General features: G+C 45.5%; 1 protein-coding gene across 1 annotated transcript in view; it reads left to right on the top strand.

Annotated features, from left to right (window-relative positions):
• The first annotated feature begins 1273 nt into the window (after positions 1-1273).
• Positions 1274-6981, top strand: part of FRY (FRY microtubule binding protein) — a 570040-nt gene continuing 564332 nt past the window's right edge. The window contains exon 1 of the mRNA XM_043997434.1: positions 1274-1382. The gene's annotated coding sequence lies outside the window, so the exon portion shown is untranslated. The remainder of the gene's footprint in view (positions 1383-6981) is intronic.

The raw sequence follows: 6981 nt of genomic DNA, 5'->3' as shown, positions 1-6981 counted from the left end.
GATTTGTCCAGGTACACAGAGTTAGTGAAGTGCCTGAAGCAGGATTCCAAGCTCAGGTCTTTCTGACTTTCAAGGCCAGCATTTAACCCACCATGCCCTGCTACTTCCTTACCAAATACTGAAATCTGGCTAACAATTTTAAAACATGCAATACAACCGGTATTTCATGAGTACCTACTCTATACAAGAGGGTGGCAATACAAAGACAAAACAAACCGCAGATCAGTATTAGGATTTGAGGTATAGTGGAAGCAGCAGAAGCCTAGAAATCAGTGAACTTGGAAAGGTCTGGGCATTGGGAAGGTCTAGGGAATGCTTCTTTTTAGTTCCTGTGTCCCCAGCCCTTACAAGGTGCCTTCTCTGTAGTAGGTGCCTCCTCTTTGGTAGGTAAGTTCGTGGACTAAAAGGCTTTGTGACCTTGATCTGTCCTTTAACTTCACTGGGCCCCCTTTTGCCTTATCCATAAAATGAAGTTGAACTGGATGGTCTCTCAAGCCCGTTTCTGCCCCCAGCCCACCCACCCTTTCCCAAGTCTCTGACTTGATGTTTCTACCTTTAGTGTCTAAACACGCGCGCGCGCGCACACACACACACACACAAACCCCTTCCTCCCGAGGTTCCTTAAGAAACCACTTTCCATAAATAAGGAACATATCATCCTAGAGCAGCCAGTCCCCGGGACGGCGCCCCTAGAGAAGTGCTATTTGATCTGTTTGTTGACTGCATTTATTTTCTGGCGGGCCTCTGGGTGACCTGAGATGGAGAAACGGCAAAGCCCTAGGAGGAGGTGAAGCTGGGGATACCCACTCCAGGGGAAGGCGCGCGACGGAGGAGGCGAGCTCGAGCGCAGATGCCCGGTGCCCTCCATCCCGAGGCGGTCCTGCAGGGCAGGGGGCGCGAGGTGCCCCCAGAGTGCTGAGCTACAGCAAGGGAGGGGGCGGGAGAGGGCGGAACCGGCGCCGGCGCGGGGCCAATCCCGGCGGGCGGCGTGGTCCTCCCGGGTGGTCCCGGCCCCGCCCCAGCTCCCGGCGGCTCCCGGCTCCAGGCTCCCGGCTCGGGCTGAGAGCGCAGGGGGCGGGGCTCCGCTTGACAGTGGCAGCCGCTGGGGGAGAGGAGGCGAGCCGCGGAGGAAAGGGGAGTCAGCGCCTGCCGCGTCTGGCCGAGGCTCCCGCACTCGCGGCGGCGGCGGCGGCGGCAGGAGGCAGCGGCTGCAGCGGCAGCGGCGGCCTCGGCGGCGGAGCCAGCGGCGGCGGCGGGGTCTTGGCGGAGCTGGAGCGGCGGTGGCGCCCTGAGCGCAGCGGTGGATGCGGAGGAGCCGCGCAGTGCAGGCGATGCTGAGGCCGTCCCTCCCCGCCCGCCACTGACCTGGCCTCTTCCTAAAGGTAGACGCGCGCGGACATTGCCCCCTCTCCGCCTCAGCCACCCCCCAAACACCTCCCTCCTTCAGAGCGGGGGGGGGGGTTACCCTGTCCTCATTCCCACCCCCACCCCTCCTTGCGCCCTGCTTTGTGTCTCTTGGGCGCGGAGTTAGGAGGGAGGGTGGGTGGGTGGGGAAGGATGATGCGCGGGGTGGGGTTGGGCTGGGCTGGAGTGGTTTCCCTTTGAGGAAGAGGGTGGGAGCTACGGGAAGAGGGGGAGGGGAGATGGGCGGGGGGGGGGGGGGCGGCTCAGCTGGCTGTACCTCCATCCTCTATCCTTCATCCTGCCTCCATCTCGTTTGAAAGCGGTTATATTCCAGGAGCAGGAGAAAGTTTGATGCTGAGCTGTGAGAAAATGAGGCTGGACTCAGCTCTTGAGGCAGGCACCCTTAAAACTCGGGGCTATACCTGGCCCTCATTCTCCACTGACGATTTACCCGCTACCCTTGCAAGCTGTGTGGGTTCACCATCAAGTGGTCACAGGTGGAAGACAGGTGTCCCTCTCTACTACTTCCCAACCGACATTTTCAAGTTGGAAATACCCTTTGGAAATTCCACAAGGAAAACCCGCCCTCCCTTCTACACTGGTACCTCTTTCCCGACCCACTGCAGCCAGATGTTAGCCACATCTTGCCTCTTTTTGTACTTATAGCGCTTAGCAGCACAGTGCCTGGCACACAATCAATGTTTATCGGTCGATTGAAAATACTAACAAGGGGGCAGCTTGGTGGCACAGTGGATGGAGCACTGGCCTTGGATTCAAGAGGACCTAAGTTCAAATCCGACCTGAAACACTTGACACTTACTAGCTGTGTGACCCTGGGCAAGGCACTTAATCCTCATTGCCCCACAAACAAACACACAAAAAATACTATATAAATAGTATATATAAAAAAGAAAATACTAACAAGTAGTTCACACCCACATCTTTAATTCTCCTAAACTGGGCCCTTCTCCTATTTCCAGAAACTTTGATCAAGAATATCTGATGTGGGGCAGCTAGGTGGCACAGTGGATAGAGCACTGGCCCTGGATTCAGGAGGACCTGAGTTCAAATCCAGCCTCAGACGCTTGACACTAGCTGTGTGACCCTGGGCAAGTCACTTAACCCCAATTGCCTTACCAAAAAAAAAAAAAAGAATGTCTGATGTGAGAGCATCCTCATCCTTCCAATTAAAGCATGCACCAGAACCAGAAAAGCAGTGAAAACACTTGCACAAATTGTGTGTGTGAATCACCATCACCAATGCTAGTCCCACCATTTAGAACTTTACACCATGACACAAACACAAATGGTCCTAAATACATCAGGCCACCAGCCAGTAGTTGTCACACATCCTACTTACCACACTGGAGAGTGAAGCTCAGCCTGTAAACAGGTATTATAAGCATTGTGCTCTGGGATACCCACTACAATGCACATGAGGTCAAGTATGGAATCCAATCTGCTTTCAGGTGGAGCCAAAGTGGTACAGATGCCATTCCTCACCCTTCATCAGTCCCTTGCATTCTAACAAGAAATGGCCACACACACACACACACACACACACACACACACACACACACATTTTCTTTTTTCTTTCTTTCCTTCCTTCTTTCTTTCTTTCTTTCTTTCTTTCTTTCTTTCTTTCTTTCTTTCTTTCTTTCTTTCTTTCTTTTTTTTGCGGGGCAATGAGGATTAAGTGACTTCCCCAGGGTCACACAGCTAGTAACTGTCCTCCTGAATCCAGGGTGGGTGCTTTATCCATGGTGCCACCTTGCTGCCCCCTACACACACGTTGTCATTATTCATTAGTTTATCCCATTATATTCCTAAACCCTTCCTCTTTGTGCACAAATATTAAAACTTTATAACCTTGTCAATGGAGAACTTCCTATAGATCTGACCTTTTGGTCAGAAAGTGAGACAATATTATATTTGAACCCAATTGTGAATGGATCATCATCCTTGGAGATGGAAGAAGTTACCAAAAAATAAAGATTTGGTCCCATGTCCTTTAGGGACATACAATTTAATGAAATAGTATTATATGATTATGATATAAAGATTCCCCACATGACAAAACCATAGAGATATACTGATGTGGAGAAGACTGTTTGGTGTACTAAAGTACTGGACTTGTAGTTAGAAAGTCCTGGGTTCAAAATCCTACCCATGACTCTTAGTTTTAAGTCGTGATTTGATTTGCAATCAATTTATTCAAAGATTTTCTGGAACACATCTATTGTAAAGGTCTGGTTTGGGGGAGACAGCATGTTACAGAGGAAAGCTCTCTGGTTTTTGTCAGAGGGCCAGAGTTCAAATCGTGCCTCAGTGTCCATGGGTGAGTTATTCAATCTTTCCTCAACTTGGAAAATTAGTGGTTGGACCAGAAGGTCTCTGAGGTCCCTTCTAACTCCAGATCTGTCAGTATGTCAGTGAACATTTATTAAGCACCTACCATGCTCCAGACACTATGCTAAGCTCTGGAAATACAAAAAGAGGCAAAAGACAGTCGATGCCCTCAAGGAGCTCACAATCTCTAGCTCTGCCATTTTATCATGGAGAGTACATAGGATAACTTATGTAACCTGTCTTGTTATCTTTCTGTTTCTTGCTTATATATACATTTCCTTTATCCAAACTCTTTCTTCCTTATTCATGCCCCACCATCAGTTAGCATACCTAAAAGGCCTTGGAAACCAGCACCCTGCTTGTTGACATTACATTTTAATTCATACTTACCCACAGGCCAGAAGATATCACACAGATTAGAGCACAGTTCTCTTTTGTGGGCCTCATGTTTCCTGATTAGCATATGCACACACAACCCACCTGACATTATAATTTACGCCTGCAAAAACTTGCCCATGTTTTGAACAGTGGGAAATTCACATATTCTAACACATAGCAACTTCAAGAAAACCTCAAACATTCAGATAAGTGTTCACACATATACCTAGAGCAAGTTGTTATGTAACCATGAGAAGTCCTTAATTTACCAAGTCATTTCACCTTATTGATCATCCCAAGGATTTAAATCAAGCACCAATCTCTAAACACCTTAGGTCCATTTACCTTTTATGAGAAAGGGCATGGGGAGAAAGGGTGACCAAATGCATTCTCAACTGGCAAGGATGAGGAAGGAACCCAGTATCTGCCCCACTTCATCATATAAATTGGCCTTAATTTTGTACATGCCCAGGCACTACACCAGGTGACAATTTTACCTTGGATTTAATCCCTGGAACCCCTCATCTTCTACCTCCCCACTCACCTTAAGTACAGACATGGATTCCAGTGCAGACATGGGCAACCTTGCTTGACTTATTAAAACAGAAGAGATTGCAACCATTGACTGAAGTGAAGTTGATGAGTTAAATTCTCTGTGGATTTCCTTAATCCACATAATTCCTGAACTCTGTTATTACATTGAGTTATTGAGGGTGGATCACAACTGAAATAAACATATATATATATATATATATATCCCAGCATTTTCTTGAGATGACATATTCTTAAAGAGCCAGAAATAACTCTTTTCCACATTATTAAAAAATTTCTCCAGTGCCCATTACAGCATGATAGGAGCTCCCATCAAAATACTTTATAAGGTTGTGCAAAGAAAGTTGTTACCATATTTAGATGCTACCACCTGTTGCCTTATGGTGGGTGTGACATCATGTGCATATCAACATACCTTGTCCTCATTTCCTACACTTATACCTTAACTCTCACTTGGGGAAAGGCCTTTTGCTGGAGTACAAGACACATTTGCAAAGTGGTGTCATGACATTGAGACGCTATTTTCCCCAGGCTATACCTGGAATCATGTCTACTGTTAAAATCAACAATTTTTATTTAACCACTTTTCTTTACAACTCATCTTCTGGTTGCAAACCAAACCATGGCACTAAGCTTCTTGAGAAGTAAAATGTAGGATTTTGAGCAGTTACCATGTGCTCTCTAGGATTATATTCCCCAAATGGCATTTTGCTTATATTGTCATACAACCAAGAAGCACAAAATCCCACATCCCCATTTTGGGATTCCAGGTACCCTCTCCTGTCTGTTTGATCTTTAGCTTGATGTGTGTACTAAATTGTAAATTCCTTGAGGGCAGGGAGGAATCTCTTTAGCACAGTGCCTTCCTTGTAAAGAGTAGGTATCCCTCAGATATTTGTTTCATGGAATTGAATTTTCCATTTTTCTCTAACTAGATCTTTGCTTGGTTCACAACTTTGGGCCCCATCCCGTACTCTAAATGGCTTATGTGGTTGTTGTTATTTAATCTGACTCTTCATGACCCCATTTGGAGTTTTCTTGGCAATGATACTGGAGTGCTTTGCCATTTCTTTCTTTAGCTTATTTTTACAGATTTGGAACTGAGGCAAACAGGGTTAATTGACTTGCCCAAGGTCACACAGCTAGTGTCTGAGGATGGATTTGAACTCAGAAAGATGAGTCTTCCTGATTCCACAACTGGCACTTTATCCACTGTGCCACCAAGCTGCCCAACTTAGATACTAGAGTAGTCTCACTTGAAATATATGGGAAGAATTTGTTTGCTACCATATTTTTATTCTAAACTTGGGGAGGAAGGGAGACAAGTGACTTCTGTTAGGCGGTGGACATATCGTTTGTACCTATATTCCAAACATTGCATGACACTGTTATTTTGACAGAATATTTTATTGCATTCAAGAGGCAACTATGATATAGTGAAAAGACCACCCAACAAGGGCTAGGGAACCTGTCTCCTGGGTTTGCAACTATCTGCATCTTCTTGTACAAGTCATATAACATCTCTGAGCCTCAGTTTTCTTATTTATCAAATATAGAAGTTTGACTAGATGATCCCTAAGCTTCCTTACCATTTTAAATACTATGATTTTATGACCTTGCCAACTGGCAATGCCCATACATATTTGTGGGTGGATACTGAGCCAGCCAGCCAAGAGAATTCATGCAATTTTATATGGGGATCTTATTCCCCCACTCAGTTGAAATCACACATTTTTACTAATCTGTGCTTTCTTGACATGATAAACCTTGACATTCCCCCATATGTGCATGTGTTCCTGCAGTCATCATCATTTGTCTTTCCATTGTGATTCTAATGCTGTGCCTTACTCATCTGCACCCCTCATTTACTCCTCCAGCTATGGATATGCTAATGTGGACCCATTCTTTGACATTCTATTATACATGAAAGTGCTTTTTGTATATTTTAATACTTTAATCCTGATAAATTGCCATTATATATGTGTGTATATGTGTGTTACACACACATTATATACATACACATACACATACATGTCAACTAGGTGGTAAGTGGGGCCAGGAGTCAGGAAGACATGAGTTGCCATCCAGCCTCAGAAACTAGCTGTCTGACCCTGGTCAAGTCACTTTACCTCTATTTGCCTCAGTTTCCAAATCTATAAAATGGCATAATAATAATAGCACCTACTTCCCAGGGTTATTTTAAGGATGAAATAAGATAATAATTATAAAGTGCTTAGCAGAGTTTCTGGCACATAGTAGGTGATATATAAATGTTAGTTATATGTATATATACACTAG

This window comes from Dromiciops gliroides, chromosome 3 (genome assembly GCF_019393635.1).
Source record: "Dromiciops gliroides isolate mDroGli1 chromosome 3, mDroGli1.pri, whole genome shotgun sequence".
Taxonomy (NCBI): domain Eukaryota; kingdom Metazoa; phylum Chordata; class Mammalia; order Microbiotheria; family Microbiotheriidae; genus Dromiciops; species Dromiciops gliroides.
The sequence above is the reverse complement of the archived record's forward strand: the minus strand, read 5'-3'. Positions and strand labels throughout refer to the sequence as shown.